At 36.7% G+C, this 27,907-nt stretch overlaps 1 protein-coding gene and 1 pseudogene across 5 annotated transcripts in view; one reads left to right on the top strand and one right to left on the bottom strand.

Moving 5' to 3' along the window:
• LOC308612493 (zinc finger CCCH domain-containing protein 15-like) overlaps positions 1-23,793 on the bottom strand; it is a 34,801-nt pseudogene extending 11,008 nt beyond the window's left edge. Inside the window, exon 1 of the transcript in view lies at positions 23,632-23,793. The product of the transcript in view is annotated as a zinc finger CCCH domain-containing protein 15-like (transcript). The remainder of the gene's footprint in view (positions 1-23,631) is intronic.
• AKT3 (AKT serine/threonine kinase 3) overlaps positions 1-27,907 on the top strand; it is a 379,096-nt gene that overhangs the window by 321,969 nt on the left and 29,220 nt on the right. The window lies entirely within an intron of this gene.

The raw sequence follows: 27,907 nt of genomic DNA, 5'->3' as shown, positions 1-27,907 counted from the left end.
AAGTGGGTAACCTATATGTATTGGAAGAATTCCTAAAAACGTACAAACTGCCAAAATGACTCAAGTAGAAATAGAAATTTTGAATAGACCTAAAACTAATAAGAACTAATAAGGACAAAGTAATCAAAAAACCAATAAAGAAAAGCCCTAGACCAGATAGCTTCACTAGAGAATTCTTCAAACATTTAAAGGAGAAATAATGCCAATCCTTCTCAAACTATTCCAAGAAACTGAAGAGGAGTGAGTACTTCCTGACTCATTCTGTGAAGACAGCATTACCCTGATTCCAAAATCATGCAAAGACACTGCAAGAAAACTATACACCAATATTCCCAGTTAATACACATGCAAAAATTCTCAACAAAACACTAACAAACCAATCAGCAGCATATTAAAAGGATTATACATCATGATGAAGTGAGTTGTATTCCAGGAATGCAAAGATTCATAATACTAAAATCAATCAATGTAATACCCTACTTTAACAGAATAAAGAAAAAACCCATGTGATTTCAGTTGGTGCAGAAAAAGCATTTGACAAAATTCAGCACTCTTTCATGGTAAAACAAACAAAATAAAACAAAAAAAAACATACTCAGAAAACTAGAAATAGAAGGAAACCTCCTCATCATAATAAAGGCCATGTATGAACCCACAGGTCACACACTCAATGATGAAAGTCTGAAAGCTTTTCCCCAAAGATAAGGAAGAAGACAAGGATTCCTACTTTCAGCACTTCTTTTCAACATAGTACTAGAAGTTGTTGTCAGAATATTTAGAAAGAACAGGAAATAAAATGCAATCAAATGGGAAAGGAAGTAGTAAAACTATCTCTGTTAACAGATGACATGATCTTATATGTAGAAAACACTAAGGAATACAGACACATACCAAAAAACCTCTTAAAGCTAATGAAAAATCCAGCAAAGTTGCAGATACAAAATCACACAGAAAATAATTATATTTCTACACATTAGCTATATCTGAAAAGTAAATTAAGAAAACAATTCCATAGAAAATAGCATCAAAAAGAATAAAATATTTAGGAATAAATATAATTACATAGATGTAAAATTTATATGCTGCAAACTACAAAACATTGCTTAAATAAATTAGACAAATAATTGGAAAGACATCCCATGTTTGTGGGTTGGAAACTTAATATTGTTGAGATGATAATTACTGGTCAAAGTGGATGTTACTGATTCAGTGAAATCCTTATGAAATGGTCATATAAAATCATTTTAATATACTGCTGAATTCATTTTGCTGATACTTTATTGAGGATTTTTGCAGCAATGTTCATGGGGATATTGGTCTGTAGTTTAGAATGTGCATTTCTTTTAAAACAACAAATCAAGCCTCAGTAGAACAAAGGAACTACAATATAGCTCTGATCATACTCTGTGATCACATTGCAGTAAAACTTGGAGCAATCAGCAAGGAAATACTTCTGTAAAACCCAAACGTATAAAATAAACTTTAATATAGTTCATGGATTAAAAAAATAGGCACATTGGAAATCAGAAAATATTTAGAACTGAATTACAATGAAAGTTTGTGAAATGCAGCCAAAGAGGTTCTTCTTTTTTCCCTTTTTTTTTTTCTTTTTTGGCTACATCAGGTCTTTGCTGCTGCACATGGGCTTTCTCTAGTTGCAGTGAGCGGGTCTACTCTTCACTGCGGTGCACAGGCTTCTCACTGCGGTGGATTCTCTTGTTCTGGAGCACGGGCTCTAGGCACGCAGGATTCAGCAGTTGTGGCATGCGGGCTTCAGTAGTTATGGCACGCGGGCTCAGTAGTTGTGGCTTGTGGGCTCTAGAGTGCAGGCTCTGTAGCTGTGGCACCTGGGCTTAGTTGCTCCACGGCATGTGGGATCTTCCCAGACCAGGGCTCAAACCCATGTACCCTGCATTGGGAGGCGGATTCTTAACCACCGTGCCACCAGGGAGGTCCAAAGAGGTTCTTAAATACTTGTATTGTGTTGAGAGCGGACAACAGAAAAGAAAGGTCAAAAATTAATTAGTAAGTCTTCCAAATCAAATTAGGAGGGAAATGACCAGCAACAGAATAAACCCAGTGGAAGTGAGTAGATGCAAATAATAAATATAAAAGTAAAAATGAATGAAATAGAAAGCAAACATTTGAAAGGATCAAGAAAACAAAACTGCAGTTATGTAAAAGATTACAAAAGTAAACTAATCTCAAACAAAGTTAATCAAGAAAAATGAGACAGCACAAAAATATGTGAAATGGGGCACAACTACAATACAGTAGTTAAAATATAATGCAACTACAATGAAAAAATTACATGATAATTTTTATAAAACTATAAATTATCAGCTGACTAAAGAAAAATGTTAAAACATATCTATATCTAATCTTTAAATTAGTATAAAATTTGTCATCTTTTCAACTTCAGTGTTTCCACCCAAATATAGAAATAACAAGTCAAGCCCACATGCCTTTTTTAGAGAATCTTCATACAACATTCAAAGAAAAGATAATTTCTATCATTAAAAATATTTTATACAAGTTGTTCCTGAAGAAAAGGAGAAAAACATGTTACATGCATCTGAAATTTATGTTACAACCTTGATATCAAACCCTGACAAGGCTCATAAAGCAAAAAAATTATTGGCCATTTATGAACATAGACTTAACTTATCCTAAGTAAAGTGTTAACCAGTTATTTCCAACAATGCATAAAATATTTACATTCTCATATTCATGTTGAATATTTTCTAGAAATATGATTAGATTACAAAATGTTTTAATCTCATTTAACTTATTTAGAAATTGTATAATCCACATGATCATCTCAATCTTTATAGAAAAACTTTGCATGAAGATGAAGTTAGAAACTATTCATTATTTTTAAAAACACATTGAAAACACTTTTAGTAACCTTAGAAGTAAATAGGTTAAAAAAAGTTTTTTTTTAACATCTTTATTGGAGTATAATTGCTCTACAATATTATGTTAGTTTCTGCTGTATAACATAGTGAATCAGCTATATGTATACATATATCCCCATATCCCCATTCTCTTGCAACTCCCTCTGACACTCCCTATCCCACCATTTTAGGTAGTCAGAAAGCACTGAGCTGATCTCCCTGTGCTATGCAGCTGCTTCCCACTAGCTATTTTACAATTGATAATACATATATCAAGGCTACTCTCTCACTTTGCCCCAGCTTACACTTCCCCCTCTCCATGTCCTCAAGTCCATTCTCTATGGCTGTGTCTTTATTCCTGTCCTGCCCTAGGTTCATCAGGACCATTTTGTTTTTTAGATTCCATATATATGTGTTAGCATATGGTATTTGTTTTTCCCTTTCTTACTTACTTCACTCTGTATGACAGACACTAGGTGCATCCACCTCACTACAAATAACTCAGTTTCGTTTATTTTCTGGCCCAGTAATATTCCATTGTATTAGTGTGCCACATCATCTTTATCCATTCATCGATGTGTCAATGGACACTTTGGTTGCTTCCATATCCTGTCTACTGTAAATAGTGCTTCAATGAACATTGTGGTACATGACTCTTTTTGAATTATGGTTTTCTCAGGGTATATGCCGAGTAGTGGGATTGCTGGGTCATATGGTAGTTCTATTTTTAGTTTTTTAAGGAAGCTCCATACTGTTCTCCAAAGTGGCTGTATCAATTTACATTCCCACCAACAGTGCAAGAGGGTTCCCTTTTCTCCACACCCTCTCCAGCATTTATTGTTTGTAGATTTTTTGATGATGGCCATTCTGACCAGTGTGAGGTGATACCTCATTGTAGTTTTGATTTCCATTTCTCTAATGATTAGCGATGTTGAGCATTCTTTCATGTGTTTGTTGGCAATCTGTATATCTTCTTCAGAGAAATGTCTGTTTAGGTCTTCTGCCCATTTTTGGATTGGGTTGTTTCGTTTTTATTGATATTGAGCTCCATGAGCTATTGTATATTTTGGAGATTAATCCTTTGTCAGTTGCTTCATTTGCAAATATTTTCTCCCATTCTCAGGGTTGTCTTTTCATCTTGTTTGTGGTTTCCTTTGCTGTGCAAAACCTTTTAAGTTTCATTTGGTCCCATTTGTTTATTTTTCTTTTTATTTCTATTTCTCTGGGAGGTGGATCAAAAAGGATCTTGCTGTGATTTATGTCATAGAGTGTTCTCACTATGCTTTCCTTTAAGAGTTTTTATTGTATCTGGCCTTATCTTTAGGTCTTCAATCCATTTTGAGTTTATTTTGTATATGGTGTTAGGGAGTGTTCTAATTTCATTCTTGTACATGTAGCTGTCCAGTTTTCCCAGGGCCATTTATTGAGGAGGCTGTCTTTTCTCCATTGTATATTCTTGCCTTCTTTGTCAAAGATAAGGTGACCATATGTGTATCGGTTTATCTCTGTCCTTTCTATTGTATTCCATTGATATATATTTCTATTTTTGTGCCAGTACCATACTGTCTTGATTACTATAGCTTTGTAGTACAGTCTGAAGTCAGGGAGCCTGATTCTCCCAGTTCTCTTTTTCTTTCTAAAAATTGCTTTGGCTATTAAGGGTCTTTTGTGTTTCCATACAAATTGTGAAAGTTTTTGTTCTAGTTCTGTGAAAAATGCCAGTGGTAGTTTGATAGGGATTGCCTTGAATCTATAGATTACCTTGGGTAGTACAGTCATTTTCACAATGTTGATTCTTCCAATCAAATAACATGGTATATCTCGCCATCTGTTTGTACCGTTATTAATTTCTTTAATCAGTGTCTTATAATTTTCTGCATACCGGTCTTTTGTCTCCTTAGGTAGGTTTATTCCTAGCTATTTTTTTCTTTTTGTTGCAGTGGTAAATGGGAGTGTTTCCTTAATTTCTCTTTCAGATTTTTCATCATTACTCTATAGGAATGCAAGAGATTTCTGTGCGTTAATGCTATATCCTGTTACTTTACTAAATTCATTGATTAGCTCTAGTAGTTTTCTGGTAGCATCTTCAGGATTCTCTAAGTATAGTATCATGTCATCTGCAAACAGTGACAGTTTTACTTCTTCTTTTCTGATTTGGATTCCTTTTATTTCTTATGCTTGTCTGATTGCTGTGGCTAAAACTTCCAAAACTATGTTGAGTAACAGTGGTGAGAGTGAGCAACCTTGTCTTCTTCCTGATCTTAGAGGGAATAGTTTCAGTTTTTCACCATTGAGAACAATGTTGGCTGTGGGTTTGTCATATAGGGCCTGTATTATGTTGAGGTAGGGTCCCTTTCTGCCTACCTTCTGGAGAGTTTTTATCGTAAATGGGTGCTGAATTTTATCAAAAGATTTTTCTGCATCTATTGAGATGATCATGTGGTTTTTATCCTTCAGTTTGTTAATATGGTGTATCACATTGATTGATTTGCGTATAGTGAAGAATCTTTACATTCCTGGATAAACCCCACTTGATCATGGTGTATGATGCTTTTAATGTGCTGTTGGATTCTGTTGGCCAGTATTTTGTTGAGGATTTTTGTATCTGTGTTCATTGGTGATATTGGCCTTTAATTTTCTTTTTTTGTGGCATCTTTGTCTGGTTTTGGTATCAGGGTGATGGCGGCCTCGTAGAATGAGTTTGGGAGTGTTCCTCCCTCTGCTATATTTTGGAAGAGTTTGAGAAGGATAGGTGTTAGCTCTTCTCTAAATGTTTGATAGAATTACCCTGTGAAGCCATCTGGTCCTGCGCTTTTGTTTGTTGGAAGATTCTTAATCACAGTTTCTATTTCAGTGCTTTTGATTGGTCTGTTTAACTTTCTATTTCTTCCTGGTTCAGTCTCAGAGGTTGTGCTTTTCTAAGAATTTGTCCATTTCTTCCAGGTTCTCCCTTTTATTGGCATATAGTTGCTTGTAGTAATCTCTCATGATCCTTTGTATTTCTTCAGTGTCAGTTATTACTTTTTCATTTTTAATTCTGTTGATTTCTGTCTTCCTTTTTTTTCTTGATGAGTCTGGCTAATGGTTTATCAAATTTGTTTAACTTCTCGAAGAATCAGCTTTTAATTTTATTGATCTTTGCTATTGTTTCCTTCATTTCTTTTTCATTTATTTCTGATCTGATCTTTATGATTTCTTTCCTTCTGCTAACTTTGGGGTTTTTTGTTCTTTCTCTAATTTCTTTAGGTGTAAAGTTAGGTTGTTTATTTGAGATATTTCTTGTTTCTTGAAGTAGGATTGTATTGCTATAAACTTCCCTCTTAGAACTGCTTTTGCTTCATCCCAGTGGTTTTGGGTCTTTGTGTTTTCATTGTCATTTGTTTCTAGGTGTTTTTTGATTTCCTCTTTGATTTCTTCAGTGATCTCTGGGTATTTAGTAGTGTATTGTTTAGCCTCCATGTGTTTTTAATTTTTACATTTTTTTTCTGTAATTGACATCTAGTCTCATTGCATTGTGGTTAGAAAACATACTTGATATGATTTCAATTTTCATAAATTTACCAAGGCTTGATTTGTGACCCAAGATATGATCTATCCTGGAGAATTACATGAGCACTTGAGAAGAAAGTGTATTCTGTTTTTTTTTTTTAATGCAGTGTCCTATATATATCAGTTAAGTCCATCTTGTTTAATGTGTCGTTTAAACCTTGTGTTTCCTTATTTATTTTCATTTTGGATAATCTGTCCATTGGTGAAAGTGGGGTGTTTAAGTCCCCTACTATAATGTATTACTGTTTATTTCCCCTTTTATGGCTGTTAGCATTTGCCTTATGTATTGAGGTGCTCCTATGTTGGGTTCATAGATACTTACAATTGTAGATCTTCTTCTTGGATTGATCCCTTGATCATTATGTAGTGTCCTTCTTTGTCTCTTGTAATAGTCTTTATTTTGAAGTCTATGTTGTCTGATATGAGAATTGCTACACCAGCTTTCTTTTGATTTCCATTTGCATGAAGTATCTTTTTCTGTTCCCTCACTTTCAGTCTGTATGTGTCTCTCAGTCTGAAGTGGATCTCTTGTAGACAGCATATATATGGGTCTTGTTTCTGTATCCATTTAGCCAGTCTGTGTCTTTTGGTTGGAGCATTTAACCCATTTACATTTAAGGTATTTATCGATATATATGTTCCTATTACCATTTTCATAATTGTTTTGGATTTGTTATTGTAGGTCTTTTCCTTCTCTGGTGTTTCCTGCCTAGAGAAGTTCCTTTAGCATTTGTTGTAAAGCTGGATTGGTGGTGCTGAATTCTCTTAACTTTTGCTTGTCTGTAAAGGTTTTAATTTCTCCGTTGAATCTGAATGAGATCCTTGCTGGGTAGAGTGATCTTGGTTTTAGGCTTTTCCCTTTCATCCCTTTAAATATGTCCTGCCACTCCCTTCTGGCTTGCAGAGTTTCTGCTGAAAGTTCAGCTCTTAACCTTAACCTTATGGGGATTCCTTTGTATGTTACTTGTTGCTTTTCTCTTACTGCTTTTAATATTTTTTCCTTGTATTTATAATTTCTGATAGTTTGATTAGTATGTGTCTTGGCTTGTTTCTCCTTGTTGGTATCCTGTATGGGACTCTCTGGGCTTCCTGGACTTGTTTGACTAATACCTTTACCATTTTAGGGAAGTTTTCAACTACAATCTCTTCAAATATTTTCTCAGACCCTTTTTTTTTTTTTTTCTCTTCTTCTTCTGGGACCCCTATAATTCGAATGTTGTTGTGTTTGATGTTGTCCCAGAGGTCTCTGAGACTGTCCTCAATTCTTTTCATTCTTTTTTCTTTATTCTCCTCTGCAGTAGTTATTTCCACTATTTTATGTTCCCGGTCACATCTGTTTTTCTGCCTCTGTTTTTCTGCTCTTGATACCTGCCAGAGAACCTTTAATTTCATTTATTGTGTTGTTCATCATTTTTTGTTTGCTCTTTAGTTTTTCCAGGTCATTGTTAAATATTTCTTTTATTTTCTACATTGTATTTTCGAGATCTTTGATCATCTTTACTATCATTACTCTGAATTCTTTTTCAGGTAGACTGCCTATTTCCTCTTCATTTGTTTGTGCTGGTGGGTTTTCATCTTGCTCCTTCATCTGCTGCACATTTCTCTGTCTTCTCTTTTTGTTTAACTTAATGTGTTTAGGGTTTCCTTTTTGCAGGCTGCATGTTCATATTTCCCATTGTTTTTGCTGTTTGCCCCCTGTGGGTGAGATTGGTTCAGTGCATTGTGTAGGCTTCCTGCTGGAGGGAACTGGTGCCTGTGTTTTGGTGGGTGGGGCTGGTTCTTCTCTTTCTGGTGGGCAGGGCCACATCCAGTGGTGTGTTTTGGGGTGTCTTTGAACTTAGTATGATTTTAAGCAGCCTCTCTGCTAATGGGTGGGGTTGTGTTCCTGTGTTGCTAGTTATTTGGCATGGGGCGTCCAGCACTGGAGCTTTCTGGCTGTTAGGTGGAGCTGTGTCTTAGCACTGAGATCGAGATCTCTGGAAGAGCTCTTGCCAATTGTTATTACATTGGACCAGGAGGTCTCTGTTGGTCCAGTGTCCTGAACTCAGCTCTCCCACCTCAGAGGCTCAGGGCTGACACCAGGCCGGAACACCAAGACCCTGTCAGCCACACAGCTCAGAAGAAAAGGGAGAAAAAAAGAATGAAAAATAAATAAATAAAATTATTAAAATAAAAAAATAATAATAAATTTTTTTAAAAGAAGAGAACAACCAAACCAATAAACAAATCTACCAATGATAAAAAGTGCTAAAAACTAAACTAATATAAACATAAAAATCTGAAACAAATCAGTTGCAGACAGCAAACCTGAAGACTACAGTTGCTTCCAAAGTCCACCGCCTCAATTTTGGGATGATTCATTGTCTATTCAGGTATTCCACAGCTGCAGGGTACATCAAGTTGACTGTGGGAGTTTAATGTGCTGCTCCTGAGGCTGCACAGAGAAATTTAATTTCCCTTCTTCTTCTTTGTTCGCCCAGCTCCTGGACTTAAGCTTTTGTTTTGGCCCCACCTCTGCATGTAGGTTGCCTCCAGGCATCTGCTCCCGCCCAGAGTGGATGGTGTTAAGGCAGCAGCTCATTAGGGTGCTCTTGCTCATTTAGGCCTTTTGGGAAGTCTGAAGTCTTCTGCCAGCATTCAGTAGGTGTTCTATAGGAGTTTTTCCACATGTAGTTGTATTTTGGGGGAGGAGGGTGATCTCCACGTCTTACTCCTCCACCATCTTGAAGGTTCCCTAGGTTTTTATTGTAAAATAATTGACTGTAGGTGTTTGGGTTTATATATGGGCTTTCTATTCCATTCCATTGATCTGTGTGTCTGTTTTTGTGCCAGTACTCTGCTCTTTTGATTACTGTAGCTTTCTAGTGTAGTCTGAAGTCTGGGAGTGTGATGCCTCTATCTTTGTTAAAGAACAAGTTTGCTTTGTCATTTCAGGGTCTTTTGTGTTTCCATATGAATTTTAGGATTATTTGTTCTAGTTCTGTGAAAAATGTCATGGGTATTTAGATAGAGATTGCATTAAATCTGTAGATCACTTTTGGTCTTATGACTATTTTAACAATATTAATTCTTCCAGTCTAAGAGCATGGAATATCTTTCCATTTCTTTTTATCATCATTAATTTCCTTAATCAATGTTTTATAGCTTTCAGAGTATAGGTCTTTCACCTTCTTGCTTAAGTTTATTTGTTAGTATTTTATTCTTTTTGATGCGATTTTAAATGGGATTTTTTTTTACTTTCTTTTTCTGATAGTTCATTATTAAAACTGTGGAAAAGTAACAGGTTTCTGTATATTAATCTTGTATCCTGCAACTTTGGTGAATTCATTTATTAGTTCTAGTAGTTTTCGTGTGGAGACCTTAAGAATTTCTATATACAGTGTTATGACTAATGCAAAAGAAATAAAAGCAAAAATAAACACATGAGGACCTAATTAAAGCTTAAAGCTTTTGCACAAGCAAAGGAACCCATCAACAAAACAAAAGGACATCCTATGGAATGGGAAAAAATATTAGCAAATGATATGACTAACAAAGGTTAATATCCAAAATATATAAACAGCTCATACAACTCAATATCAAAAAAACAAGCACACGATCAAAAAATGGGTAGAAGATCTGAATAGACATTTCTCCAAAGGAAACATACAGATGGCTAACAGGCACATGAAAAGATGTTCAACATCACTAATCAGAGAAATGCAAATCAAAACCACAATGAGAGATCACCTCCTGGCTGTCAGAATGGCTATCATCCAAAAGTATACAAAGAACAAATTGTTGATGAGGATGTGGAGAAAAGGGAAACCTTGTACACTGTTGGTGGGAATGTAAATTGGTGCAGCCACTTTGGAAAATAGTAGAGTTTCCTCAGAAACCTAAAAATTGAACTACCATATGATCCAGCAATTCCACTTCTAGTTTTATATACAGAAAAAAACAAAACCACTAATTTGTAAAAAATACATGTGCCCCTATGTTCATATCAGCACTACTTACAATAGCCAGGATATGGAAGCAACCCATGTGTTCATCAACAGATGAATAAAGAAGGTAAGGTGTGTGTGTGTATGTGTAAATATATATATAAATATTACTCAGCCACAAAAAGAATGAAATTCTGCCATTAGGAGCAAAATAGATGGGCCGAGAAAATATTATACTTAATGAAATGTCAGACAAAGAAAGACAAATACTGTATGATGTCAGTTATCTGTGGAATCTAAAAAATAATACAAATGAATGTATATGCAAAGTCACAGATGTAGACAACAAACTAGTGGTTACCAGTGGGAAGATGGAAAAGGAGAGGGGCAAGTTAGGGGTATAGGATTAAGGGATAGAAACTACTGTGTATAAAATAGATAAACAATGATGGAATGTTGTATAGCACCAGGAATTAGAGCCATTATCTTATAATAACTTTTAATGGAGTACAATCTGTAAAAATACTGAATCACTTTGCTGTACACCTAAAATTAGTATAATATGGTAAATCAACTATACTTCACTAAATAAAAAAATAAATAAATAGGTTTTTATTAAAAAATATTCTACAAGCTTTATAGGTACTGGTTGGATATTACAAATATTTTCTTTAAATGTGAGAACAAGTTAAGGATGTCTATCAATATCACATCTAGGCAGTTTTTAATCATAGATTATAGCCAACACAAAAAGATAAGAAACGGAAATAAGGGGTATATGATTTTTAAAGGAAGGAAAAGATCTTTAACAGAGGAGTATATAATAATTAAATTTTGTCCTTTTCTTACAGTGGAATATTATACCCAATAAAAAATTAATAACTTGGACTTGTATCAATATTGATGAATCTCAAGTATTTAAATATAAAAAGGCATGCTACAAAGGATATTTAGGAAACGTGATACCATTATTACAAAAACTGAGAATGAACTAAGAGATGACTATATTTATGTCTATATGTGGGAGAAAAGTATAAAAACTTGCATGTCAATGATACAAAGTAACTCTACAACAGTATTTGCTTGAATATGTGATTATCATTGTTGTAGGTTAAAATGTTTGAATCTTAGGGAAAGGTATTTTACTGCATCTCTGTGTTTTATATTCCAAAAACCAAAAGTTTGAAAGTATATGTGACAAAATGTTAACATCCCTTAGGTGTGGTTTTCTTTTTCTGTTCTTTCCTTTATTCTTGAAATAGTTTTTTTTTTAATTTTAAAATTCAAATGGAAGGTGAAATAAATGGAAATACCAAGCATGGGCTACTCAATAAATTTGAAGAATAAAGAGGAAGCAGTATCTAAATGGAACTTCACCTATAGAATGGATTATATTTGTTTTTGTTTTTGTTTTCCCTATACAGTGAGCCCTCTGAATCCATGGGCTCTGCATCTGTGAATCAAACCAATTGTGCATGTGTGTGTGTGCATGTGTGTGTATATATGTATGTGTGTGTATATATATATATATATACACACACACATATATATAATTCTTAATTCCAGAAAGTTCCAAAAAGCAAAACTTGAATTTGCTGCAGGTAGGCAGTTACTTCTATAGCATTTACATTGTATTTACAACTAATTATATAGCATTTACATTATATTAGTTATTATAAGTAATATAGAGATGACTTAAAGTTTGCTGGAGGATGTGCAGAGGTTATATGCAACTTCTATGCCATTGTATGTAAGGGACTTGAGCATCCACAGATTTTTGTATCCGAAAGGGGTCCTGGAACTAATCCCCTGTGGATAATGAGGGACAACTGTATACTTAGGGGAAAAATCCAATAAGGACTCGGAAAGTGGGGTTATCTAGAAAAATAAGATTTAAGATGAGAATATACAGATAGTAAGATATACAATATATAGATAGTAAGCTGTAAGATTAATAAATATACAAAAAGGTAAGATATAAGAAAAAAGCAAGATCTATGAAGCACAGCTGAAGGGATTAGCCTTTACAAAAGAAGTGGGGCACCTTTGTAGAGACATTGATTGGAAAGAAATAGAAATGCCCACTGAAGCAAACATGTTTATAAATATTTGGTTAGGAAGTTGGGATAATTACTACCTAAAGGCCATACTTTCCCTGCCTTCTTAGAGTGAGAAGAATGTGTATGGTCAGTGTCAAAAGCTTGGGGAGAGCAACTGTCTTATATAGGGAGAGGAGAGAGAACCAGAGAGAAACCTAACAGGGACATGTAAAGAGGTTCCAGATACTGCTTGAGGGTCTAGCTGAGATTGAAAATTTTAGAGCCCAATTTTATGCTAACTGTTAAAGCTTTATTCTTTGTAAGGATATATATATATATATTACAGTTTTTACAGTATATATATATATATATATATATATATATATATATATATATATATACACTGTATATATACAGTTTTTACTATATATATATATATATACTGCATATATACAGTTTTTACTGTATATATATATATATATATATATATGTATATATATATATATATAGTTTTTAAAGGTTATACTCCATTTATAGTTACCATAAAGTATTGGCTATATTCCCCATGTTGTATACTATATCCTTTTAGCCTATTTTATGCTTAATAGTATGTACCTCTTAATTCCCTACCCCTATGTTGCCTCTCCGCCCTTTCCTCTCCCCACTGACAACCACTAGTTTGTTTTCTATATCGGTGAGTCTGCTTCTTTTTTGTTATATTCACTAATTTGTTATATTTTGTAGATTTCACATATAAGTAATATCATACAGTATTTATCTTTCTCTGTCTGACTTATTTCACTTAACATAATACCCTCCAAGTCCATCCATGTTGCTGCAAATGGCAAAGTTTCATTCTTTTTCTTTACAGCTGAGCAGTAAATATATATATAACCACATCTTTTATATATATAACCACTAATATATATATAACCATATCTTTTTCCATTTATCAGTTGGTGGACACTTAGGTTGCTTCCGTATCTTGCAATTGTAAATGATACTGCTGTGAACATTAGGGTGCATGTATCTTTTATGAATTAGTGGTTTGGGTTTTTTTTTTAATCTATACCCAGGAGCGGAATTTCTGTGTTACGTGGTAGTTCTAGTTTTAGTTTTTTGAGAAACCCCCATACTGTATCCCATAATGGCTGTACCAATATACATTCCTACCAACAGTGTACAAGACTTCCCTTTTCTCTACATCCTCACCAACATTTTTTTTTGATAATAGCCATTCTGTCAGATGTGATGTGATATCTCATTGTGGTTTTGATTTGCATTTCCCAGATGATTAGCATTTTTTCATGTGCCTCTTGGCCATCTGCATTTCCTTTTTGGAAAAATGTCTATTCAGTTCTTCTGCCCATTTTTTAATTGAGTTGTTTATTTTTTTGATTTTCAGTCTTTGAGCTGTTTATATATATTGGATATTAACCCCTTTTCGGTCATATCATTTGCAAATATTTTCTCCCATTCAGTAGGTTGTCCTTTCATTTTGTCAATGGTTTCTTTGCTGTACAAAACCTTTTAAGTTTAATTAGGTCCATTTATTTTTGCCTTTATTTTCTTTGCTTTAGGAAACAGGTCAAAAGAAATATTGCTGCCATTTATGTCAAAGAGTGTTCTGCCTATGTTTTCCTCTAGAAGTTTTACAATATCTGGTCTTAAATTTAATTCGTTAATCCATTTTGAGTTTATTTTTGTATATGTTGTTAGAGAATATTCTAATTTCATTCTTTTACATGTAGTTGTCCAGTTTTCCCAGCACCACTTATTGAAGAGACTGTCTTTTCTCCATTGTATATTCTTGCCTCCTTTGTCATAGTTTAGGTGACCATAAGTGCATGGGTTTATTTTTGGGCTCTCTATTCTCTTCCATTTATCTATGTGTCTGTTTTTGAGCCAGTACCACACTGTTTTGATTCCTGTAGCTTTGTATACAGTCTGAAGTCAGGGAATGTGATTGCCCCAGCTCTATTCTTCATTCTCAAGAGTGTCTTGGCTATTCGGGTGTTTTGTGTTTCCATACAAATTTTAAAATTATTTGTTCTAGTTCTGTGAAAAATGCCATTGGTATTTTATTAGGGATTGCATTCAATCTGTGTATTGCCTTGGGTAGTATGGCCATTTTAACAATATTAATTCTTCCAATTCAAGAACACTGAATATCTTCCATATTTTTGTGTCATCTTCACTTTCTTTCATCATTGTCATATTTTTCCAAGTACAGTTCTTTTACCTCCTTAGGTAGATTTATTCTTAGGTATTTTATTCTTTTTGGCTCGATGGTAAATGGGATTGTTTCCTTAATTTCTTTTTCTGATAGTTCGTAGTTAACGTGTAGAAATAAAACATTTCTGTATGTTAATTTTATATCCTGCAACTTTACCAAATTCACTGATGAGCAATAGTAGTTTTCTGGTAACATTTTTAGGATTTTCTGTGTATACAATCATGTCACCTGCAAACAATGACTGTTTTACTTCTTCCTTTCCAGTTTGGATTCTTTTTATTTCTTATGCTTGTCTGATTGCTGTGGCTAGGACTTCCAAAACTATGTTAAATAAAAATGGCAAGAGTGGCATCCTTGTCTTGTTTCTGATCTTAGAGGAAATGCTTCCAGCTTTTCACTGTTGGGTATGATGTTTGCTGTGGGTTTGTCATATATGGCCTTTATTATGTTGAGGTATGTTCCCTCTGTGCCCACTGTCTGGAGAGCTGTTATCATAAATGGGTGTTGAAGTTGTCAAAAGCTTTTCTGCATCTAGTGAGATGATCATATTGTTTTTATTCTTCAGTTTGTTAATGTGGTGTATCACGTTGATTGGTTTGCAGATTTTGAAAAATCCTTGCATCCCCAGGATAAATTCCACATGATCATGGTGTATGATCCTTTTAATGTATTGTTGGATTCACTTTGTTAATATTTTCTTGAGGATTTCTTCTCTCTAGATTACTTTTTATGTCCATTACTACTTGCCTTATATTTTGAGGTGCTCCTATGTTGGGTGAATGCATATATATATATATATATATATATATATATATATTTATGTATATGTATATACAATTATTATAACTTCTTCTTGGATTGATTCCTTGATCATTATGTAGTGTCCTTCTTTGTCTCTGGCAGCAGTCTTTATTTTAAAGTCTATTTTGTCTGATATAAGTATTTGTACTCTAGCTTTCTTTTCATTTCCATGTTCACGGAATACCTTTTCCAGTCCCCTCACTTTCATTCTGTTTGTGTCATTATATCTGAGGTGAGTCTCTTGTAGGCCACATACGGGTCTTGTTTTTGTATTTATTCAGCCACTCTCTGTCTTTTGATTGGAGCATTTAGTACATTTACATTTGAGGTAATTATCAATAGGTATGTTCTTATTGCCATTTTGTTAATTGTTTTAGGCTTGTTTCGGAGGCCATTTTTTTTCCTTTCTTCTTTTGTTCTTTTGTAATTTGATGACTGTCTTTAGTGTTATGTTTGGCTTCCTTTTTCTTTTTTGTATGTTTGTCTATTATAGATATTTTGTGGTTACCAGGAGGTTACTATTATACATATATATATGTGTGTGTGTGTGTGTGTGAGTGTGTTTGTGTGTGTGTACAAATGATTGTTTTAAGTTGCTGATCTCTGAATTTCTCTTGTTTTGAATTTTATTTTATATATTTTTTTACAGCAGGTTCTTATTATAATGTTATCTATTTTATACGTATTAGAGTATATGTATCAATCCCAATCTCTCAATTCATACCACCACCACCCCCATGCTCCCATTTCCCGCCATGGAGTCCATATGTTTGTTCTCTACATCTGTGTCTCTTTCTACCTTGCAAACTGGTGCATCTGTACCATTTTTCTAGATTCCACATATATGCATTAATATATGATATATGTATTTCTCTTTCTGACTTACTTCACTCTGTATGACAGTCCCTAGGTCCATCCACGTCTCTACAAATGACCCTATTTTGTTCCTTTTTATGGCTGAGTAATATTCCATTATATATATGTACCACATCTTCTTTATCCACTCGTCTCTCTATGGGCATTTAGGTTGCTTCAATGACCTGGCTATTGTAAATAGTTCTGCAGTGAACATTGGGGTGCATGTGTCTTTTTGAGTTATGGTTTTCTCTGGGTATATGCCCAGTAGTGGGATTGCTGGGTCATGTGGTAGTTCTATTTTTAGTTTTTTACGGAACCTCCGTACTGTTCTCCATAGTGGCTGTAGCAATTTACATTCCCATCAATAGTGCAAGAGGGTTCCCTTTTCTCCACACCCTCTCCAGCATTTGTTGTTTGCAGATTTTCTGATGACGGCCATTCTAACCAGTGTGAGGTGATACGTCATTGTAGTTTTGGTTTGCATTGCTCTAATAATTAGTGATGTTGAGCAGCTTTTCATGTGCCTCTTGGCCATCTGTATGTCTTCTTTGGATAAATGTCTATTTAGGTCTTCTGCCCATTTTTGGATCTGGTTGTTTGTTTTTTTAATATTGAGCTGCATGAGCTGTTCATGTAGTTTGGAGATTAATCCTTTATCCGTTGCTTCGTTTGCAAATATTTTCTCCCATTTTGAGGATTGTGTTTTCGACTTGTTTATAGTTTCCTTTGCTGTGCAAACAGTTTTAAGTTTCATTAGGTCCCATTTGTTTATTTTTGTTTTTATTTCCATTACTCTAGGAGGTGGGTCAAAAAAGATCTTGCTGTGATTTATGCCATAGAGTGTTCTTCCTATGTTTTCCTCTAAAGTTTTATAGTTTCTGGTCTTATATTTAGGTCCTTAATCCATTTTGAGTTTATTTTTGTGTATGGTGTCAGGGAGTGTTCTAATTTCATTCATTTACATGTACCTGTCCAGTTTTCCTAGCACCACTTACTGAAAAGACTGTCTTTTCTCCATTGTATATTCTTGCCTCCTTTGTCATAGGTTAGGTGACCATAGGTGAATGGGTTTATCTCTGGGCTTTCTATCCTGTTCCATTGACCTATATTTCTGTTTTTGTGCCAGTACCATATTGTCTTGATTACTGTAGCTTTGTAATAGAGTCTGAAGTCAAGGAGTCAGATTCCTCCAGCTCCATTTTTTTCCCTCAAGATTGTTTTGGCTATTCGGAGTCTTTTGTGTCTCCATACAAATTTTAAGATTTTTGTTCTAGTTCTATAGAAAATGCCATTGTTAATTTTATAGGGATTTCATTGAATCTGCAGATTGCTTTGGGTAGTATAGTCATTTTCACAATATTGATTCTTCCAATCCAAGAACATGGTATATCTCTCCATCTCTTTGTGTCATCTTTGATTTCTTTCATCAGTGTCTTATAGTTTTCTGCATACAGGTCCTTTACATCCTTAGGTAGGTTTATTCCTAGGTATCTTATTATTTTTGTAACAATGGTGAATGGGATTGTTTCCTTAATTTCTCTTTCTGATCTTTCCTTGTTGTTTTATAGGAATGCAAGAGACTTCTTTGCATTAATTTTGTATCCTTCAACCTTACCAAATTCATTGATTAGCTCTAGCAGTTTTCTGGTGGCATCTTTAGTATTCTCTATGTATAGTATCATGTCATCTGCAAACAGTGACAGTTTTACTTCTTCTTTTCCAGTTTGGATTCCTTTTATTTCTTTTTCATCTCTGATTGCCAAGGCTAGGACTTTCAAAACTATGTTGAATCATAGTGGTGAGAGTGGACCTCCTTGTCTTGTTCCTGATCTTAGAGAAAATGCTTTCAGTTTTTCACCATTGAGAATGATGTTTGCTGTGGGTTTGTCATATATGGCCTGTATTATGTTTAGGTAGTTTCCCTCTATGCCCACTCTCTGGAGAGCTTTTATCATAAATGGGTGTTGAATTTTGTCAGAAGATTTTTTTGCATCTTTTGAGATGATCATATGGTTTTTATTCTTCAATTTGTTAATATGGTGTATCACATTGATTGGTGTATATTGAAGAATCCTTGCATCCCTGGGATAAATCCCACTTGATCATGGTGTATGATCCTTTTTTTTTTTTTTTGCGGTACGTGGTCCTCTCACTGTTGTGGCCTCTCCCGTTGCGGAGCACAGGCTCTGGACGCATGGGCTCAGCAGCCATGGCTCATGGGCCCAGCCTCCCCATGGCATGTTGGATCTTCCCGGACCGGGGCATGAACCTGTGTCCCCTGCATCGGCAGGCGGACTCTCAACCACTGCACCACCAGGGAAGCCCTGATCCTTTTAATGTGTTGTTAGATTCTGTTTTCTAGTATTTTGTTGAGGATTTTTGCATCTATATTCATCAGTGATATTGGTCTGTAATTTTCTTTTTTTTGTGGCATCTTTGTCTGGCTTTGGTATCAGGGTGATGGTGGCCTTGTAGAATGAGTTTGGGAGTGCTCCTTTCTCTGCAATTTTTTGGAAGCGTTTGAGAAGTATGGGTTTTAGCACTTCTCTAAATATTTGATAGAATTCACCTGTGAAGCCATCTCTTGCTGGATTATTGTTTGTTGGAAGATTTTTAATCACAGTTTCAATTTCATTACATACGATTGGTCTGTTCATATTTTCTATTTCTTCCTGGCTCAGTCTTGGAAGGTTATACCTTTCTAAGAATTTGTCCGTTTCTTCCAGATCGTCTATTTTATTGGCATAGAGTTGCCTGTCGTAGTCTCTTATGATGCTTTGTATTTCTGTGGTGTCCATTGTAACTTCTCCTTTTTCATTTCTAATTTTATTGATTTGAGTCCACTCCCTGTTTTTCTTGATGAGTCTGGCTAAAGGTTTATCAGTTTTGTTCATCTTATCAAAGAACCAGCTTTTAGTTTTATTGATCTTTGCTCTTGTTTTCTTTGTTTCTATTTCATTTATTTCTGCTCCAATCTTTATGATTTCTTTACGTCTACTAGCTTTGGGTTTTGTTTGTTCTTCTTTCTCTAGTTCTCTTAGATTCTCTAACAATCGAAGGTTAGATTGTTTATTTGAGATTTTTCTTTTTTCTTGAGGTAAGATTGTATTGCTATAAACTTCCCTGTTAGAACTGCTTTTGCTGCATCCCATAGGTTTTGGATCGTCATGTTTTCATTGTCATGTGTCTGTAGGTGTTTTTTAACTCCCTTTTTGATTTCTTCAGTGTTCTCTTGATTATTTAGTAACGTGTTGTTTAGCCTCCATGTGTTTGTTTTCTTTTTCGTTTTTTTCCATGTAATTTATTTCTAATCTCATACTGTTGTGGTCAGAATAGATGCTCGATATGATTTCAATTTTCTTAAATTTACTGAGGCTTCATTTGTGACCCAAGATGTGATCTATCCTGGATAATGTTCTATATGCACTTGAGCAGAAAGTGTAATCTGCTGTTTTCAGATGGAATGTGCTATAAATATCAATTAAATCTATCAGGTCTATTGTGTCATTTAAAGCTTTTGTTTCCTTATTAATTTTCTGTCTGGATGATCTATCCATTGGTGTAAGTGAGGTGTTAAAATCCCCCACTATTATTGTGTTACTGTCAGTTTCCTCTTTTGTAGCTGTTAGTATTTGCCTTATGTACTGAGGTGCTCCTATGTTGGGTGCATATATATTTATAATTGTTATATCTTCTTCTTGGATTGATCCCTTTATCATTATGCAGTGTCCTTCCTTATCTCTTGTAACAGTTTTTATTTTAAAGTCTGTTTTATCTGATATGAGTATTGCTACTCCAGCTTTCTTTTGATTTCCAATTGCATGGAATATGTTTTTCCATCCCCTCACTTTCAGTCTATATGTGTCCCTAGATGTGAAGTGCATCTCATGTAGACAGCATATATACAAGTCTTGTTTTTGTATCCGTTCAGGCAATCTGTGTGTTTTGGTTGGAGCATTTAATCCATTCACATTTAAGGTAATTATTGATATGTATTTTCCTATACCATTTTCTTAGTTGTTTTGGGTTTGTTTTTGTAGGTCCTTTTCTCCTCTTGTGTTTCCCACTTAGAGAATTGCCTTTAGCATTTGTTGTAGCGCTTGTTTGGTGGTGCTGAATTCTCTTAGCTTTTGCTTTTCTGTAAAGCTTTTGATTTCTCTATCAATTCTGAATGAGATCCTCACCAAGTAGAGTAATCTTGGTTTTATGTTCTTCCCTTTCATCATTTTAAATATATCATGCCACTCCCTTCTGCCTTGTAGAGTTTCTGCTGAGAAATCAGCTGTTAACCTTATGGGAGTTCCTTTGAATGTTATTTGTCATTTTTCCTTGTTTCTTTTAATAATTTTTCTTTGTCTTTAAGTTTTGTCAATTTGATTACTATATGTCTCGGTGTGTTTCTCCTTGAGTTTATTCTGCCTGGGACTCTCTGCACTTCCTGGACTTGGATGGCTATTTCCTTTCCCATGTTAGGAAAGTTTTCAACTGTAATCTCTTCAAATATTTTCTCAGGTCCTTTCTCTCTCTCTTCTCCTTCTGGGACCCCTGTAATGCAAATGTCATGCATTTAATGTTGTCCCAGAGGTGTCTTAAGCTCTCTTCCTTTTTTCAGTCTTTTTTCTTTATTCTGATCCATGGTGGTGATTTCTACCATTCTGTGTTCCAGGTCACTTATATGTTCTCCTGCCTCAGTTATTCTGCTATTGATTTCTTCTAGTGTATTTTTCATTTCAGTTATTGTATTGTTCATCTTTGTTTGTTTGTTCTTTAATTCTTCTAGGTCTTTGTTAAACATTTCTTGCATCTTCTCAATATTTGCCTCCATTCTTTTTCCAAGGTCCTGGATCATCTTTACTATCATTATTCTGAATTCTTTTTCTGGAAGGTTGCCTATTTCCACTTCATTTAGCTGTTTTTCTGGGGTTTTATTTTATTGTTTCATCTGGTATATAGTCCTCTGCCTTTTCATTTTGTCTGTCTTTCTGTGAATGTGGTTTTCGTTCCACAGGCTGCAGGATTGTAGTTATTCTTGCTTCTGCCGTCTGCCCTCTGGTGGATGAGGTTATCTAAGAAGCTTGTGCAAGTTTCCTGATTGGAGGGACTGGTGGTGATAGGGCTGGGTGTTGCTCTGGCGGGCAGAGCTCAGTAAAACTTTAATCTGCTTGTCTGCTGATGAGTGGGGCTGAGCTCCCTCCCTGTTGTCTGTTTGGCCTGAGGCGACCCAGCTCTGGAGCCTATAGGCTCTTTGTTGTGGCTACTGGCAGACTCTGGGAGGGCTTATGCCACAGAGTACTTCCCAGAATTTCTGCTGCCAGTGTCCTTGTCCTCACGATGAGCCACAGCCACCACCAGCGCCCCCCCCCCCCGCATGCCTCTTCAGGAGACCTTCTAACACTAGCAGGTAGGTCTGGTTCAGTCTCCTATGGGGTCACTGCTCTTACCCTGGATCCTGATGCACACACTACTATGTGTGTGCCCTCCAAGAGTGGAGTCTCTGCTTCATCCAGTCCTATTGAAGTCCTACAATCAAATCCCACTAGCCTTCAGAGTCTGATCCTCTGGTAATTCCTCCTCCTGTTGCTGGACCCCAGATTGGGAAGCCTGACGTGGGATTCAGAACCTTCACTCTAGTGGGTGGACTTCTGTGGTATAATTGTTCTCCAGTTTGTGAGTCACCCACCCAGCGGTTATGGGATTTGATTTTATTGTCATTGCACCCTCCTACCATCTCATTGCAGCTTCTCCTTTGTCTTTGGATGTGGGGTATCTTTTCTGGTGAATTCCTGTGTCTTGCTTGTGTTCAGCAGTTAGTTGTGATTTTGGTACTCTCACAAGAGGGAGTGAGCGCACATCCTTCTACTCCACCATCTTGATCCAATCTCCTGATCTCTGAATTTCAAATATGCTTTAACAACCCTGCATTTGTACTCTCCTCCCCTCATGATTACTGTCTTTGATATCATTTTTTACATCTAATTGTTTTGTATATTCCTTAACTGCTTATTGTGGATATAGACAGTTTTACTACTTTTGTCTTTTAACCTTCCCACTAGCATAGTACATGGATGATATCCTATCTTTACTCAATGTTTGCATTTACCATTGAGCTTTTTCATTTCATAATTTTCTTGTTTCTAGTTGTGGCCTTTTCTTTTACGCCTAGAGACGTTCCTTTAACATTTGTTGTAAAGCTGGTTTGGTGGTGTTGAATTCTTTTAGCTTTTAGTTGTGTCTAAAGCTTTTGGTCTCTTCATCAAATCTGAAAAGTGCCTTGCTGGGTAGAGTGTTCTTGGTTGTAGGTTTTTCCATTTCATCACTTTAAATATATCGTGCCACTCCATTCTGGACTGCAGAGCTTCTGCTGAAAAATCAGCTGATAGAATTCTGGGAGTTTGCTTATATGTTATTTGTTGCTTTTCCCTGGCTGCTTTTAAAACAGTAAGTCCCCTACATACAAACTTTCAACTTGCGAACTTTCAAAGATGCAAACGTGTGTTCCATCATTGTCAGGCGTGAATGAAATTACAGCCTACCCTCCATCTCCTATTGCTGACGATCCTTCAGCTCTGCCATCTCCCACCTCCTCTCCCTCCTGCAGTCAGTAACTCTTCTTGCCTGTTCACTTGATGCCAGCCCCTGTATGCCAGATGTTGTACTGTACTACTGTACTTTTCAAGGTACTGTAGTGTAAGATTAAATATTTTTAAAATTTTTTGTTTTTTAATGTATTATTTGTGTGAAAAGTATTGTAAATCTATTTCAGTACAGTACTATATAGCCAATTGTGTTAGTTGGGTACATAGGCTAACTTTGTTGGACTTACGAACAAATTGGACTTACAAACGTGCTCTTGGAATGGAACTCATTCATATGTAGGGGATGTACTGTATTCTCTGTCTTTAATTTTCGTCATTTTAATTGCAATCCGTTTTGGTGTGCTCCTCTTTGGGTTAATCCCGTATTGGACTCTGTGCTTCCCGGACTTGGGTGACTGTTTCCTCCCAGGATAGGGACATTTTCAGCTATTATATCTTCATATATGTTTTCAGCCCCTTTCTCTCTCTTTTCTCCTTCTGGGACCCCTATGGTGAGAATATTATTGTGCTTGATGTTATTCCAGAGTCTCTTAAACTGTCCTCATATTTTTTCATTCTTTTTTCTTTTTTCTGTTCAGCATCAGTGATTTCCACCACTATGTCTAACAGCTCACAGATCCATTCTCCTCTGTTTCATTGTTGATTCCTTCTAGTTTAATTTTCATTTCAGTTATTGTAGTCTTCATCTCTGTTCTTTATATTTTCTAACTCCTTTTTAAAAACTTCTACCTTCTTGCTCTGTACATTCATTCTTGTCTTGAGGTCTTTAATCACTTCTACGATCGTTACCCTGAATTCTTTCTTGGGTAAATTGCCTATTGTCACTTGACTTAGTTCTTCTGGTGTTTTATATTGTTCCTTCATCTGGAACATGTTTTTCTGCTGCCTCATTTTGTCTATTTTGATGTTTTTATTTTTATGTATCTGGTAGGTTCATTACATTTCCCAACCTTGGAGAAGTTGCCTTCTGTAGGAGGCAACTTATGCGTCCCAGTGGTGCACTCCCCTCTTGTCACCCAAAGTGTATGCTCTGCGTGTTCCCCCTATGAAGGCTGTGTGGGTCCTTCTGTTGGGGCCATTATGTGGGTGACCTGGTAGGCTTAGTTGGCCCCTAGTCCAGCTGGTTCCCAGCCCCTGCCTTGTGTGGAGGCTGACAGCTGCTTATTAGTGGGGCCTAGTCATTAGACACCTGACTTCAGAACCCCAGTGGACCCCAGGACTAGTTCTGGTTCACTGGTGGGTGGAGTCAAGGTCCAGAAGACTCCCCGTGGCCTTTGTCCTCCTAGTGGTGGGTGAAGCCAGGTCCTGGGCTTAGTGCCAGACTACAGGTAGGCAGATCTGGTTCTTGTATTCTGGCTGCACAGTCCTGGGATCCCAGAGCTGGTGTCAGATCACTGATGGGGACAGGGGGAGCTTGTTCCTTACACAGTTGGTTGTAGAGCCCAGGGTGTCCCTAAGCTTCTGTTGGCCTGCTAGTGGCCAGGACCAGGGCCCAGCTGCTCTAAGGGCAGGATCTGGCATGCTGCTGGCAGGCTGCATCCTCAGGCTGCAGGACTGTGGTTTTCTTGCATCTGGTGTGTGTCCTCTGGTGGGTGAGGTTGGTCTAGAGGCTCGTGCAGGTTTCCCGGAGGGCAAGGCCAGTGCCTACTCACTGGTGGGTGGACTACGGTCTTGGCCCTCTGGTAGGCAGTGTCTAAAGGCATGTCTAAAAGTGGCTGTGGGCTCAGGAATTCTTTAGGCAGCTTGCCTGCTGATGGGTGGTGCTGTTTCCCTGCCCAGTTAGTTGTTTGTCCTGAAGTGTCACCGAGGCTATTGGGTGGGGCCAGGTTGTGGCGCTAATGAGCCAGAGGGAGAATCCCACTATGGTGGCTGCCGGCATCAGTGTCCATGCAGTAAAAAGCTCCCAAGTATGGCTGCTGCCTGTATTTATGTCCCCAAGGTGAGCCATAGCCACTACCAGGTCTCTGGGAGACTCTCCAAGACTAGCAGGTAGATCTGGCCCAGTTTCCAAGCAAATTACTGCTTTTGCCCTGGGTCCTGGTATATGTGAGGTTTTGTATGTGCCCTTTAAGAGTGAAGTCTCTATTTCTCCCAGTCCTTTGGGACTTCTGAAATTAAGCCCCACTGTTCTTCAAAGCCCAATGCTCTGGGGACTCATCTTTCCATTGCAGCACCCCAGGGTGGGGAGCCCAACATGGGACTCAGAACTCTCATTCCTACAGTTCTCCAGTTTGTGGGTTGCCCACCTGGGGAAATGGGACTTGTTTTAGTGCAGGTATGCCCCTCCTACTTGTCTCCTTATGGCTCTTTCTTTATGCCTTTAGTTGTAGAAAATCTTTTCAGGTAGGTTCTGGTTGTTTTCATCAATGGTTGTTCTGCAAATAGTTGTGAATTTGGTGTGCTCATGAGAGAAGGTGAGCTCAGGGTCTTTCTACTCTGTTATTTTGGCCAATCTCCTCCTCCCTCACTTTAAAGCTACTGTGCTTATCCCAAACTCTGTCCCCTGATTCTTCATGGCAGTAAAATTGTAGGTTTCTAATCCAAGTTTTAACCCTGAATGGTATAGACTTGGGTCCATTTTCAGGCTAAAAGCCACAAAAATGGGAAGTTCATCAGGCACCATTCCTTCTTCGTAGTGTCTACGTCCCCTGTATATACCTGTTTCCAGTTGCTTCCCAGAACCTTCAGATTTTTTCCAGAGTTTCCAGCTTTTCATATTTTTTCAAGAGTTTATAATTATCCATAGGAGGTTTGATCCAATAGGAACTGCTTGGCCATTAAACACAAGCAAAACTTAGTATTTGTTCTGAATTGTGCATTATTACATACCAAATATAAATCTTTTCTTCTGGTGACACAGTAATGCTTTCTATTCATGCAAGAAGTATCCCACAGGGCTTCCCTGGTGGGTCAGTGATTAAGAATCCGCCTGCCAATGCAGGGGACATGGGTTCAAGCCCTAGTCCGGGAAGATCCCACATGCTGCAGAGCAAGTAAGCCCATGCACCACAGCTACTGAACCTGCACTCTAGAGCCCGTGAGCCACAACTACTGAGCCCACGTGCCACAACTTCTGGAGCCCGTGCCCCACAACAAGAGAAGCCACTGCATCAAGAAGCCCACACACCGCAATGAAGAGTAGCCCCCACTCGCCGCAACTAGAGAAAACCCGCACACAGCAATGAAGACCCGATGAAGCCAAAGTAAAAATAAATAAAATAAATTAAAAAAAAAGAATTATCCCACAAATTCATATTTGTGCAACATTCTGAAGAGTTCATGTAAATGAAATAGGTTATTTAAACACTATGAATTACCAGTGAATGTTGTGCTTAGTTCAGAACAAGGTAATTCAAGACTGTTCTCTTCCCTACTTGTCCCAATTCTCAGTAACAAGCTCATACTATTTTAGAAACTGTGTAATTTTTATTACCTTTTGGTGTTGAGTAGTCATCAATAGCCGAAAGAACAATTTTCCATAAAATTACTCACAAACATTTACTACTCATCTGTTTTGTATCAAGTAAAGATAAATAAATTAAGATCCCTGTCCTCAAGTTCCTCACAGTTTAGTAGAGGAGACATAAAGAAGTATGCCATTTGCATTTCTGTGTTAATGAGCATGGCATGTCAGAGGTGGTAGGAGTATTTCAAAGGATACCTAACCTAGGTTTTAAGAATAAAGAAACAGTTATGGAGCCTGCACTTCAGGGTTGGATTAGAATTAATAGGAATTTTATTCACGTTATGATGCTTTTGGATGAAAATTTCAGGCCTTGGTTTTCTCATTTGAAAATGAGGGATTTGGATTAGGTCTATAATAATTCTTTCCAGTGCAAATATTTTATAGTTCAATTAAAATGCATTAATAAGAGATACTCCAAACCTACTTCTTTGTTCTTCTTAAGCAATACATACAAACCTCGTTTTATTGCACTTCCCTTTATTGTGCTTCACAGATAATGCACGTTTTTGCAAATTGAAGGTTTGTGCCAGTCCTGCCCCCAACAAGTCTATCAGCGCCATTTTTCCAACAATGTTTGCTCACTTCATGTATCTATCACATTTTGGTAATTCTGGAAATATTTTGAACTTTTTCATTATTATTATATTTGTTATGGTGATCTGTAGTCAGTCATCTTTGATATTACTATTGTAATATTTTGGGGACACCATGAACCACACTTCTACAAGATGGGCAATAGATATTGTGTGTGTTCTGACTGCTCCACTGGCTGGGCATTCCCCCATTTCTCTCCCTCTCCTTAGGCCTCCCTATTCCCTGAGACACAACATTATTGAAATTAGTCTGATTAATAACCCTACAGTTGCCTCCAAGTATTCAAGGTAAAGGAAGAATCACATGTCCCTCAGTTTAAATCAAAAGCTAGAAATGATTAAGCTTAGTGAAGAAGGCATGTTGAAAGCAGAGATAAGCCCAAAGCTAGGCCTCTTGCTCTAGTTAGCCAAATTGTGAATGTAAAAGAAAAGTTCTTTGAAGGAAATTAAAAGTGCTATGCCAGTGAACACACAAATTATAAGAATGCAAAACAGTCTTACTGCTGATGTAGAGAAAGTTTGAGTGGTCCAGATAGAAGATCAAAGCAGCTACAACATTGCCTTAGTCAAAAGCCTAATCTAGACTCATGCCCTAACACTCTTGAATTGTTTGAAGGCTGAGAGAGGTACGGAAGCTGCAGAAGAAAATCTTGAAACTAGGAGATGTTGGTTCATGAGGTTTAAGGAAAGAAGCTGTCTCCATAACATAAAAGTTCAAAGTAAAACAGCAAGTGCTGATGTAGAAGCTGCAGCAAGTTATCCAGCTAAGATAATTGATGAAGGTGGCTACACTAAACAACAGATTTTCAATGAAGTTGAAACAGCCTTCTTTTGGAAGAAGATGCCATCTAGGACTTTCATAGCTAGGGAGGAGAAGTTAATGCCTGGCTTCAAAGCTTCAAAGGACAGACTGACTCTTTTGTTAGGGGCTATTGCAGCTGGTGAC

The sequence above is a fragment of the Mesoplodon bidens genome (assembly GCF_964165515.1).
Source record: "Mesoplodon bidens genome assembly, chromosome: 2".
NCBI lineage: Eukaryota > Metazoa > Chordata > Mammalia > Artiodactyla > Ziphiidae > Mesoplodon > Mesoplodon bidens.
Note: the sequence above shows the minus strand (reverse complement) of the source record. Positions and strands in the feature narration are given on the sequence as shown.